Here is a 14,167-nt window from a genome sequence, read left to right on the forward strand (position 1 = left end):
GAAAGAGTCAAAAATCAATCTTTTGATACACTCTTTTGAACTTTTCCGAATGAAATCGAGCGAAACTATTGGCGACATGTACACCCGTTTCACGGATGTCTTCAATGGTCTAAAAGGACTCGACAAAAGTTTTTCGAATTTTGAGCTCGTAAATAAGATTCTAAGATCCCTTCCTAAGAGTTGGGACCCTAAAGTCACTCTATTCAAGATGCTAAAGATTTAAACAACTTCCCTCTTGAAGAACTAATCGGGTCATTAATGACCTATGAAATGACATGCAAGGCTCATGAAGAGCAAGAAGACATCCTTCCAAAGAATATTAAGGATATGACACTTAGAACTTTAGATGACCACTTGAGAGAAAACTCAAGTGATGAGGACTGTGACGATGACTTGGCACTTCTAACAAGGAAATTCAAAAAATTCATTAAGAGAAACAAGTTTAAAAATGACACAAAAAATAAACTTGAACCCAAAAGGGACCAAGTTATTTACTACGAGTGCAAAAAGCCGGGACACTACAAAAGTGATTGTCCCCAAGCCAAGAAGAGAACATCAAAGAAGAAGGCGCTCAAAACAACATGGGATAACTCGAGCGCGTCCGAAGAAGAGGAGTCCAACACCGAGCAAGTTGCTCATTACGCCTTAATGGCCATCGGAGAGAAGGTAACAAATTTAATTGATGCAAATTTATCATTTGATGAGTTATTAAATGCCTTCCATGACTTATTTGATGAATGCAAGATTATTAGTAGAAAATATAAATTACTAAAAAAGGAGCATGATAGTCTTACTTGTAATTTCGATAAGTTAAAAACTGAATATCATGATAGTTTAGTTTTTGTATAAAATGTCATGATCTAGAAACTATACAAAAGGAAAACTTGCTACTTAAGGACACCTTGAAGAAATTCGAGGTTGGTAGCAAGTCTTTGAATATGATCCTTACAAACAAGGGTCACGTTCCCAAAAGAAGTGGAATCGGATTTATGAGAAATCCTCACCAAAATCCAACCACCTTCGTAAAAGGCCCCATCCTACATGTTCGACACCAAAGCAAATGCAACTTTTGTTGCAAACATGGACACAAAACGTATTATTGTCCATTCAAGAAAATTAGTCCGAACAAATTAATTTGGGTTCCTAAAGGAACCATGATAAACTCTATGCAATATGATAAACAATGTAGATCAGTTTTTTAGGCACCCAAAAGTAAATGGGTACCTAAAAATTATCTTTTCTTGTAGAGATATACACCATCACAAGCTAGGAGCAAGAGATGGTACCTTGATAGTGGATGCTCAAGGCATATGACCGGAGATCCATCTCAATTCTCTAAGCTCACTAGCATAGACGAAGGCTATGTCACATTCGGAGACAACAACAAGGGTAAAATCATTGGCAAAGGAACCATAGGTAACAAATCCAACTTCTTTATTTAAGATGTTTTGTTAGTTGATGGTTTAAAACATAACCTCTTGAGCATTAGTCAATTGTGTGATAAAGGATATATTGTCAAATTCAAATCTAATGCTTGCATCATTGAAAAACCACACAACAACACATCTATGATTGCATTAAAACAAAATAACGTATACACCATTGACATCAATTATCTGTGTAATGAAATGTGTTTCTCGATTTTAAATGAGGATGCTTGGCTATGGCATAGAAGATTAGGTCATGCTAGCATGAAACTAATCATTCAAATATCATCCAAAGAACTTGTAAGAGGAATTCCTCATATCAAGTTCACTAAAGATAATGTATGTGATGCTTGTCAATTAGGTAAATAAATTAAGGGTAGTTTCAAATCTAAGAATCAAATAAGCACATCTAGACCCTTGCAATTGATCCATATGGACTTGTTCGGACCAATCTCTACATCAAGCCTAGGAGGTAGCAAATACGTCTTCGTCATTGTAGATGACTATAGTAGATACACATGGACTTACTTCTTAAAACATAAAAATAAATGCTTTAGATATTTTAACAAGTTTTGTAAACTTGTTCAAAATGAAAAGGGTTCTATGATTTCATCAATTAGAAGTGATCATAGTGGTGAATTTCAAAACCGTGATTTCTAAGAATTTTGTGAACTTAATGGATACAACCACAACTTCTCTACTCCAAGAAATCCTCAACAAAATGGAGTAGTAGAAAGAAAAAATAGAAACTTACAAGAAATGACAAAAACCATGTTGAATGAACATAGCCTACCCAAATATTTTTGGGCCGAAGCCGTAGACACTACATGCTATATTTTGAATAAAGTTCAAGTAAGACCCCTACTCACCAAAACTCCATATGAGTTGTGGAACAACAAAAAACCTAATGTTTCATATTTTAAAGTTTTTGGGTGTAAGTGTTTCATCGTGAATGAAAAAGATGCCTTAGGAAAATTTGATGCTAAATCCGATGAAAGAATTTTTCTTTGTTATTCTTCAGTTTCTAAAGTTTTTCGTATCTTCAATAAAAGAACTTTAATTATTGAAGAATCCATTCATGTTGTTTTCAATGAGATTTCTGAAATCAAGAAAAACGATTTTGATGATGATGTTAACTTCGATTCTTTAAATTTAAATGAAACCCCTTCTCTAACTAGCAACTTGGATGCATCCACTTCCGAAACATCCTTACCCAAGGATTGGAAGTATGTAGATGCTCATCCTAAGGAGCTAATCTTAGGAGACACATCAAAGGGGGTTTAGACACGTTCTTCTCTTAAAATTTTTTGTGCCAACGCCGCTTTTCTCTCCCAAATTGAACTTAAATGTATTGACGAAGCCATGAAAGATGATTCATGGATTATCGCAATGCAAGATAAATTAAATCAATTTAAGAGAAATGAGGTATGGAAGCTTGTTCCTAGGTCAAATGACAATTTAGTTATTGGTACTAAATGGGTCTTTAGAAACAAGCAAAATGAATATGGTATCGTGGTTAGAAATAAGGCTAGATTAGTGGCCAAATGTTTCAACCAAGAAGAATGTATCGATTACAAAGAAACATTCACTCATATGGCTCGATTAGAAGCCATAAGGATGCTCCTTGCCTATGCTAGTAGTAATAATTTTAAGTTGTTTCAAATGGATGTTAAAAGCGCTTTTCTTAACGACTTTATTTCCGAAGAAGTTTATGTTGAACAACCTCCTGGATTTGAAAATAATAGCCTCCCTAATCATGTGTTTAAATTAACTAAAGCTCTCTATTGTTTAAAACAAGCCCCTAGGGCTTTGTATGAGAGACTTAGTTCTTTTCTTATTGAAAATAATTTCACAAAAGGCAAGGTTGATACTACATTGTTTATCAAGAATTTTAAAAATAATTTTCTCATTGTTCATATTTATGTTGATGATATTATCTTCGGTTCTACGAATGAATCTCTTTGTGAATCTTTTGCTAAAACCATGAGTCTCGAATTTGAAATGAGTTTGATGGGAGAATTAACCTTTTTCTTAGGCTTACAAATTAAGCAACTAAGCAATGGTATCTTTATTAGTCAAACTAAATATACTTTAGATCTACTGAAAAGATTTAATATGGATAGCTCAAAAGCTATTAACACCTCTATGAGAACCTCCACTAAATTAGAAGTTGATGAGAGTAGAGAAAACTTCGATCAAAAAACTTATAGGGGTATGATAGGAAGTTTACTTTACCTCACTGCAACTAGACCAGATATCATGTTTAGTGTAGGACTTTGTGCTAGGTTTCAATCGAACCCTAAGATATCTCATCTCAAAGCGGTTAAAAGAATACTTAGATATCTTAAAGGTACCACAAATCTAGGATTATGGTATCCAAAATCTAAAAATTTTGAGTTAATTGCTTATGCTGATATGGATTTTGCTGGGTGTAGACTAGATAGAAAAAGCACATCAGGAACATGTCAATTTTTGGGACATTCCATTGTTTCCTGGTCATCTAAGAAACAAAACTCGGTTGCACTATCAACAACCGAAGTTGAATATATTGCAGCTAGTGCATGTTGTGCACAAGTTGTGTGGATGAAAAATACCTTAGAAGATTATAAAGTCTATCTTAAAAACATTCTCATTAAATGTGATAACATGAGTGCAATATGTTTAACAAAGAATCCCATTCAACACTCAAGAACAAAACATATTGATATTAGACATCACTTTATACGAGATCATGTTACTAATCATGATGTAATCATAGAGTTCATAGATACTAAGCATCAACTAGCTGATATTTTTACAAAACCTCTAAGTGAAGAACAATTTGATTTCATAAGAAGAGAATTAGGAATGTTGATGTGTCCGAATGCATAAACTTGTTAAAATTATTATTCGGACTTTATTGATTGAATGATCAAATCACTTAATTACCATTACATGCCTAAAATAACATGTTGGAAATTAATACAAAAATTTTCATAATAATAAGCATGTCTTCATGATTGTATAGTCTTGTCCGATTGCATGAAAGTGTTAAATTAAATTTTCAGTTCCAATCGGATTTCATGAATACATTATTCTCTTTCGGACTTAATAAACATATGTCACATATAGTTTAATTCACATCATTGATTTTTGACAAATAGAATCATCTAGCAAATGCATATCTTTTAGACTTATCATGTGAAAAATATTCTCTTTGAGAAATAGATTTGATGATTCCTTCTTATAAAAGGAAGATATTTTTATGTGCAAGGATTTGATTCACATAAATATCCTGATCCTTGTAAAGCATGCCTTAATATCTTATCGATTTGAACTACACAAATGACTTTCCTCCTTCATGCAAAAAGATAATAACAAATAAAAAGGAAAAAGTTTTCACTCTATAATTTTCATGTCATGTTTTTCTTGAGATGTTTGTATAATTTATATCCTATCACTCTATATAGATAAATGACATGAACCTACTTATTGCATCGCACATATATTTAAAAGTTGTTTATATCATTCTCTTTTTTGTTGATGACAAAGGGGGAGAAATATATGAATTGATGCTATAAATGTCATATTATGTTGAAAAAAACAAATATATGAATTGATGCTATGATTATGCCATGTTTGCATCATCGAAAATATATAAATTAATGATAACTATGATTGACATATTAGCAATATGCCATGTTTGCATCATGTTAAGATATCAAGAACTTGTATCGTAGTCCTACGTGTTGATATCTTACCATGTGATGAAATCCTATGATTGCTAAAATACTTAAAATGTGTGCATCATGTTAAGATATCAAAATCTTACTTCGAAATTTTACATGTTGATATCTTACCATATGATGAATTGCTATCATTACTATCATTCACATTTGAAATTTGAAAATGGATGTCAAGCCTTGACATCATACATCATTTTCAGAGAGATACATCATGATGGGAATCATAATGGGAGTATTGATAAGGTTACATGATTTTAACTTATCAATATGTCTCTTGAATTCAAAGGCTTTGAATTCAAGAATGACTTATCTCAATTATGGCACATAGATAGGGGGAGTTAAGGTTAACTCCGTTATCAATTGATTGTCATCGTCAAAAAGGGGGAGATTGTTGAATCTTGGATTTTGATGATGACGTCAATTGTCATTTGTTATCTAATCCATATGTTGAGATAAGTGTGTAGGATTAACTATGATGAAAGTAAGACATACAGCAGGAGTTGCACTAGAGTCAAGACTATGATCACGTTGGGAGTTCGAGAGCTCGACGGAAGTCCAGACGGTCATCGGAGGTTCTGCAAGAACAAATCTGAGAAGTCCAAGAGCTTGCCAAAGAAGCTCGTCGGAACTTACCAAGTGGATCGTCGCAAGTCCAAGAGTTTGTCGGAAGTCCGCAGGAGCATTACCGAGGGTTCATCGGATGATCGATGGAAGCTCGCCGGAAGAAGCGATTGATGCACCGGAGCAAGTTGTAGTAAATGTCTTAAGAAATTCATAGTTAGCACGATGATTAAGTTAGAAATGGGAGGTGATCCCATTAACTTAATCTTGGGACAATTGGGCCCTTGACAGACCCAAATTGGGCTGAATGGATCAGCCCATTCGGACCCAGATTACTTGGCCAGAGGTAGCACCGCTTGGGTCGGCGGTGGCACCGCCCAGGGCTCAATCTCCGAGCTCTGGTTGGGCGGTGCAACCGCCCCAGTCAGGCAGTGGCACCGCTTGAGCTCGATCTCCGAGCTCTGGCAGGAGGTGCAACCGCCCCTGACAAGAGGTGCAATCGCCCAGAGGCTCAGTCTTTGAGCTCTGCTAGGCGGTGCAACCGCTAGACCTCAGAATTTCGGGAATTGACAGTTTTGAGCTCGGAATTCAAACTGGGTTGGGGCCTATAAATACCCTACCCTTTCAGCAATGAAAGTGTAACCAAAAACCACCGAAATCCTGATCTTACTCTGTGATTTTTTGAGTTCAAAAGTGTTGTATGAGTTAAAAGTTCTCCTTCATCTTTTCTTCCAAGTTTTGATCTGTCAAGAGAGGAAAGAAAATTCTGTAAAGGTTGTCTCCTAAGCCCGTCAAAAGGAGTGAAACTGTAAAAAGGTGGTTGGCCTTCGCCTATTGAAGGAAGGCCTCTAGTGGACGTCGATGACCTCGTCGGTGGAGGAAGCCAAACGTGGATGTAGGTCAAGATTGACCGAACCACTTTAAATCTCGGTTTGCATTTACTTTAAGCATATTATCTTTACTGCAAACCTCCTCGATAGCTTACTACCTTCTGCGCATTTACGATCGTGTTTCAAAGTTTAGTATTTTCCGAATCGGCGTTTAGACGTAAATCAGTTTTATCGTACGAACATCATATTTCAGTTTACGCTTACATTCTAATTTCCATCGTAACTGCAAACTGTTTTCATAGACTTGCTTTAACTGCATCTTGCTTGATCACATGTTAAAGTGATTTACGAATCGACTTTTCTACCGAAATTGCTCTTATCGTACGAACGTAGTTTTAATCGTCGAAAGTTTTCCGCTGCACTAATTCACCCCCCCCCCCAAGGAATCATGTTACATTTGACCCAACTTTTAGTTCCGACAATCAAACTCTATTCAAACAATATATATATATATATATATATATATATATATATATATATATATAATATTTATTAATTAGATCCCAAGATTGGATAGGAACACAAGTCAATGTCATTCTACGAGGCAGTATTGATACTTGTTATTATTAAATATAAATATAAATTTAAATTTAAATTAACCATGAAATGTATTTATTAAATTAACAAAAATAAACATTTGAAACAGAAAGTTAAAAGGCAGAAAAAGAAAATTATATAAATAAACGTTTGCATGTCAGAAGTGGGATTTGAACCCACGCCCTCTCACGAGGACCAGAACTTGAGTCTGGCGCCTTAGACCACTCGGCCATCCTGACATTTGCTTTTTTTTTTTTTAATAAATAATATTATTTTCAGACTAACCGATAAATTATTTTATTTAAAATCATTTGCAATATTACATAAATCGCTAATATTTCCAACTGCAAATCACTCTAACCAATAAATGTTTTATTTAAAATCATTTGCAATGTTACATAATTCGTTAATATTTCCAACTGCAAATCCCACTAACCAATAAAATTTCTTTTATTTAAAATCATTTGCAACATTACATAAATTGTTAATATTTTCTTTTATTTAAAACAAACTACAACATTACATATATTATTAATATTTTTAATATAAATCTCATTAAATAATAAATAATAAATTTATAATAAAATATCATATAACCTTGATGGTGAAAACTTTCACGGTAAATCATAAGATTTGAATCCGTCTTACTTATTTATTTTTTAAAAAATATAAATTATTAATATTTTCAACTGCAAATCCCATTAACTAATAAATTTTTATTTAAAATAATATTATCTTAGTTTTTTTAATATTAAATTTAGATGGGTTGAATTAATAACACTTAATTGAATATTTTATTGGATGCCACCGTATTGTCCACCTCCATCTAATGATCAAGAGACGGAGAAGTTATCTTGGACGGCCAAGATGTTCTCCTACAAACACACGCTCAGGCGGATCCGTCAGTCGTATCGCTAAACCCTATACCCTGCAGAAACTATATATACACCTTCACTTTGCCGAGCTCCTCCCAGCTGTACCTTGACACTTCGCCTTCGCAGAAGCCCTTGGCGGCGAGATGAGACCTCCAAGAGGTTAGCCTTATTAAACTGAGTTCCTTGCTTCTCTTCCGTTCTCCGTTTCCTTTTCTCTCGCTTAGAGACTCCTAGAGGGGCAAAGGGGTTTTTGATGTTGTTTTGGTTTTGACTTATGAACTATTACCAGATTGTCTAGGCCTTAGCTAGAATTGCCTAAGGCGTGAGGCACCCTTAAGGCCAAGACGCGAACTTAGCTTGCGTTGCCTAAGTCGCGTTTCGCCCTTGCGATATTGCTCCGCAAAGATCAGCCCACTTGTAACCTCTCACAGGTCCCGAAGGACCTGTAAAAGAGAAAGTTGATTAGTTCGAAAGAACGAGCAACGGACAAGTCCCGAAGTCTCGCAAAAAGGGGAAGCTTTACAAGCAATTCAGCGAGCACCTTGCGTGCACAAGAGAAAAGAGGGAGAGGGGGAAAACAAGGGTTTTAGAAGGTTGAACGAACAACTGCAAGCCCACAAACAACCGCTCACCTGGTCCCGAGCGCGACAACAAGTTCTCGTCAAGGCAACGTGCGAACTTGCGAAAGAGTGTTCAACGCCCGGTATATATTGGAAGCCTCATCCAGCCCTGTGCCACCCAGGGGGTTCAAAGGAGCTGAGATGGCTGACGTTTTGGTGAGCGGAGGCAGATTCCAGAAATCAGCCCGCGGCACACGAAAACAGAGCTGGTTTGGGGCTATTTTGCTTGGTTCGGTGAGCGGTCGCTTTGTAACGCTGCAGCTTGTTCGAACTTACATTTTTACAAGCAAAATGACCCAAAACCAAGAGAAAACATGTTGTCAAGCATCTGTACATGTAGGTGTGACCGACGAACGGTTCGTTGAACGGAGTTGTTGCGGGTGCGCGACGACCGTTCGTGACATTCTCCCCCACTTAAACTATCGACGCCCTCGTCGACGCTTATTGGTAGTTGTTGATGATTTCTTCTTCATGTCGCAGGGCGTCTTCAGGCTCCCAACTGGCTTCAATTTGGGGAAGCTTTCGCCACTTCACCAAGTACTCTATCTGCTCAGCTCCGTTGGGTAGCTTTATCTTGCGGTCCGCCAGAATGGTTTCAACTCGCTTCTCGTAGGAGGCTGTGATGGGAGGTAGCCGAGTTAGAACACTTCGGGAAGCATCTTGCCGATCCGAGTGGTAGGCTTTTAGGTTGCTGGCGTGAAGAACGTTGTGAATTTTGAACCACGTCGGCAGCTGTAACTTGTAAGAGACGTTGCCTACCCTGCTGATAATTGGGAAGGGCCCTTCATACTTGCGCACCAATCCTTTGTGGACTTTGTTCCTAAAGAATTGAAGTGATGTCGGTTGGAGCTTTACCAACACCAAATCGCCAACTTTGAACTCTTGCGGTCGCCTTCCCAAGTCTGCCCACTTCTTCATCATTTTTGCCGCCTTCTCCAAGTAATCCCGCGTAATATCTACATTTCGATGCCACTTCTTTGCGAAATGATAGGCTGATGGACTACTCCCAGTATACCCAATTGCCATGGTGTGCGGAGTCGACGGTTGTTGTCCTGTGATGATCTCGAAGGGGCTCTTGTTGGATGCAGAGCTCCGCTGCAAGTTGTAGGAGAATTGGGCAATGTCCAACAGCTTCACTCAATCTCGTTGGTTGGCACTCACGTAGTGCCGGAGATATTGCTCTAGGAGCGAGTTTATCCTTTCAGTCTGGCCATCCGTTTGGGGGTGGAGGCTTGTAGAGAAGTATAACTTCGACCCGAAAAATTTGAATAGCTCGGTCCAGAATCGTCCCAGGAACCGAGCATCTCGATCACTAATGATATTGTGTGGGACTCCCCAATACTTCACCACATCCTTCATCATCAGCTTGGCCGCCTCCTCTGCTGAACAGTGTACGGGAGCAGCAATGAAAGTTGCATACTTTGAAAACCGATCGACCACCATGAGTATCGATCCGAGTCTCCCTATAAGTGGCAAGCTTGATATGAAATCCAAGGAAATGCTCTCCCACGGCCTTTCTGGTACGGGCAACGACTCCAAAAGTCCTACCGGCTTCCGCTGCTCCACCTTGTCTTGTTGGCAAGTAAGGCATGTTCGAACATATTCCTCCACATCAGTCCTCATCTTCGGCCAGTAGAAGGCCTTCTCCACGAGAGCCAACATTCTGTGAATGCCTGGGTGTTCAGCCCAAAGGGAATCGTGACACTCTTTTAAGAGTTCACGCCTCAAATTGTCCACTCGGGGAATATAAACCCTATTCCCTTTTGTGTAAATGAGTCCCTCCTGGACCCAAAATCGTCGTGCCTTGCCTTCTTTGATGAGTTGCATCATGATAACTGCTTGGGGGTCACTATACAGTCCATCCCTGATTTTGGAAAGGAAGTTGGAGTGCAACTGACTTGCTTGGTTTTCGCCCTCCAATTGTGCGGCATTCACACGCTCCACCTTCCGACTCAATGCATCGGCCACGACATTTGCCTTCCCAGGCTTATACTCCATTGTCATATCAAATTCAGCCAGGAAGTCCTGCCAACGCGCCTGCTTTAGGGAGAGCTTCTTCTGAGTTTGGAAATAGCTCAGAGCGATGTTATCCATTCTAAGCACAAATCGCGATCCGAGGAGATAGTGTCGCCAAACTCGTAGACAGTGGATCACTGCTACCATCTCATTCTCATGCACTGGATACCACCGCTCGGTCTCGTTGAGTTTGCGGCTCTCGTAGGCCACCGGATGACCCTCCTACATGAGTACTCCCCCAATAGCGAAGTCCGAAGCATCTCTATAGACTTTAAAAGACTCCCCATAGTCTGGCAATTTGAGCACTGGTTCTTCCATAACAGCAGCCTTCAGATCTTGGAATGCTATTTCACATTTGTCAGACCACTTCCAAGGCTGCTCCTTCTTCAGCAACTTCGTCAGTGGGGTTGCATGCTTCGAATATCCCGCTATGAAGCGTCGATAATAATTGACGAAACCAAGGAAGGATCTCAACTCTAGCACCTTCTTTGGAGTTCGCCATTCCGCAACCGCTTGCACCTTCGACTTATCCATCCGAATGGAGCCATCACCGATTCAATGTCCCAAGAATAATATCTCAATTTGAGCAAAGTGGCATTTCTCCCTTTTCACGAACAAAGTGTTCTCCCTGAGAACCTTGAAAATCGTCCGAAGGTGCTTGACGTGCTCCTCAAGCGTTTGACTGTAGACGATGATATCATCCAAGTAGACGACCACGAACTTATCTAAATACTCCTTGAATAGCTGGTTCATGAGAGTGCAGAATGTGGCCGGAGCATTGGTTAAGCCGAAAGGCATCACCAAGAACTCAAACGCTCCATACCTGGTCACACAGGTAGTCTTCGCTTCGTCGCCTTCAGCAATGCGCACCTGCCAATATCCCAACCGAAGGTCGAGTTTTGAGAAATAGTTAGCTTTGCCCAATTGGTCGAACAAGTCCGCAATGAGCGGGATGGGATACTTGTTCTCCACTGTCACTTTGTTGAGGGCTCGGTAGTCGACGCATAATCGGAGGCTCCCATCTTGTTTCTTCTGGAAGAGAACTGGAGCTCCGAAAGGTGCTTTAGAGCTGCGGATGAGACCACCGCTTAGCAGTTCACCTAACTGCTTCCTGAGTTCTGCCAACTCTGACGGGGGCATGTGGTAGGGTGGTCTCGCTGGAGGCTTCACTCCTGGCTCCAGCTCGATGCTGTGATCCACGCCTCTGCGTGGTGGAAGAGTCTTCGGTAACTCGGGTGGCATAACGTCCTTGAACTCTTTCAGGATGTTCGCCACCATAGCAGGTTCTTGAATGGCCTTCTCGTTGAGTGGCTCTAGCTTCATAGCAGCCACGAATGTCAATTCGCCTTTTCGCACCCCTTTCTTCAGTTGTAATGCTGATATGTGGCTCCTTGGTTCCTCTCCGAGAGACGGGAACCACGCAGGGGTCATCGCCTCCCATCATACATAGGGAGTTCAAGAACGGCATTGGCACCAACTTCGCCACGTGCATAAACTCCATTCCAAGAATCACTTGGAAGTCATCCAATGGCATGGCCATCATGTTGGTGTTCCCGCTCCATATCCCGATTTTGATGGGAACACCCTTCGCCAACCCGGAGATTCGCCTGGCCTCCGAGTTCACCGCCTTCATTCAGCTTGGGCTCTTCTCCAAGATCAACCCAAGTCGCTGTGCTTCTCGATCGGCTATGAAGTTGTGGGTAGTGCCCGTGTCTACCATTGCACAGGTCGTTTGGCCATTTAGCTTGATGTCCACATACATCAGCTCACTACTTCCTACTTTTTGTAGCTTTGTCTTGATGTTCTCCCCCACTTGACCCTGTATGGCGTTCAACAAATGCATTGCTCCCATTCGGGGTCCTTGCGACTCCTCGTCGTCGTTGTTGGATTCAGAACTGCTCGAACTAAGAGCAACAGCTTTGCCCTTGTCCGATCGGGGGGTGGATGGAAGCCGTCAAAGCATTGAGTGCCTGTTTTTGTGGGCACTCCCTCACCATGTGCGGTCCTCTGCACAAGAAACATCCTCCAGGTTTTGAGGTCTTGCCTTTCGGGTTTGGCCCTTTGTGGGAACTCTTCTTCTTTTGTTCGCCCCCGAGCTCCTTCCCTCGAGAATGTTTTGGAGGGCGATTGCCTGAAGATTGTTTCCTTCTCCCTGGGTCTTTAGAGGAAACAAAGTCGGTGAGTCTTTCTGCAACAACAATTGCCCCGACCACATCGGTAACATTCCTTTGATTTAACTCCTGTTGAGCCCATAACTTCAAACCATCGAGGAAGCTGAACAACTTGTCCTTCTCGGACATGTCCTGTATGTCCAGCATTAGTGCAGAAAATTGTTTCACATAGTCTCGGATGGTGGTACTCTGGCGGAGTTGTCTCAACTTCCTTCTTACGACGAACTCTGTGTTCTCCGGTAGGAACTGAGTTCTCAACTCCCACTTCAAGTCCTCCCATGTGTCAACTCGACACCGACCTTGTTGGATCTCCTCCCAACGGGTTCGCCACCAAAGTTTCACATCTTCGTTCAAATACATTGTTGCTATAGAAACTTTGATATCTTCAGAATCGGGCCTCGTAGCTCGGAAGTATTGTTCCATGTCGAACAGAAAGTTCTCGAGCTCTTTGGCATCTCTGGCCCCTCCATATCCATGAGGCTCGGGTGCCCTCAAATTTTGTGGCGGTGCAACGCGGGTGTTGCTTCCTCCCGCATTTAGTGTTCTTGTGAGCATGGCCACCTTTGAAGTGAGTTCCGCCACAACATCCTGTAAGTGTTGCACGGAGTCTTTGGTGTCATCAGACAGTCGGTCGACTAGGGCCTCGACCTTGTCGATCCTGGACTCCGCTTCCTCTTGCGAGCTCTCTACCCCAACAAGCCTTTGTTGGCCATGGTAGAGTTCCTCCATGCTCGCTTCAAGAACATCCAGGCGGGTTTCCGCCGTTGTGAGTCTCTCCTTGTGACTCTTTTTCCCAGTTAGCGCTCCAGATTGCGCTTTCTCCGCTCGCGGAGAGTAGCCAACTTTTCGCTCATCCTGTTCGTTGCCGCGCTCCTCTTGAGCGACTCCAATAGCATGAGAGCGAGTGTGCACATGCAGCCCACCTACGGCTGCTTGGGGCAAGGGTCCGGCTTGCCCTGTCTTGCTTGATTCGCCACGATGCTTTGCCATGGCGAAGTTGCGAAGTTCGTTCGCTGCTCGCTCGAAGTGCTTGCCCACTCTGATACCACAATAACACGGCCTTAGCTGGAATTGCCTAAGGCGTGAGGCATCCTTGTGGCCAAGACGCGAACTTAGCTTGCATTGCCTAAGTCGCGTTTCTCCCTTGCGATATTGCTCTGCAAAGATCAGCCCACTTGTAACCTCTCACAGGTCCCGAAGGACCTGTAAAAGAGAAAGTTGATTAGTTCGAAAGAACGAGTAACGGACAAGTCCCGAAGTCTCGCGAAAAGGGGAAGCTTTACAAGCAATTCAGCGAGCACCTTGCGTGCACAAGAGAAAAGAGGAAGAAGGGGAAAACAAGGGC

General features: G+C 41.0%; 1 non-coding gene across 1 annotated transcript; it reads right to left on the reverse strand.

Annotated features, from left to right (window-relative positions):
- Nucleotides 1-7,295: 7,295 nt before the first annotated feature.
- Nucleotides 7,296-7,379, reverse strand: TRNAL-CAA (transfer RNA leucine (anticodon CAA)). The gene has a single exon. It is a non-coding gene; the product is annotated as a tRNA-Leu (tRNA).
- Nucleotides 7,380-14,167: the final 6,788 nt, after the last annotated feature.

This window comes from Musa acuminata, chromosome BXJ2-4, assembly GCF_036884655.1.
Source record: "Musa acuminata AAA Group cultivar baxijiao chromosome BXJ2-4, Cavendish_Baxijiao_AAA, whole genome shotgun sequence".
Lineage (NCBI taxonomy): Eukaryota > Viridiplantae > Streptophyta > Magnoliopsida > Zingiberales > Musaceae > Musa > Musa acuminata.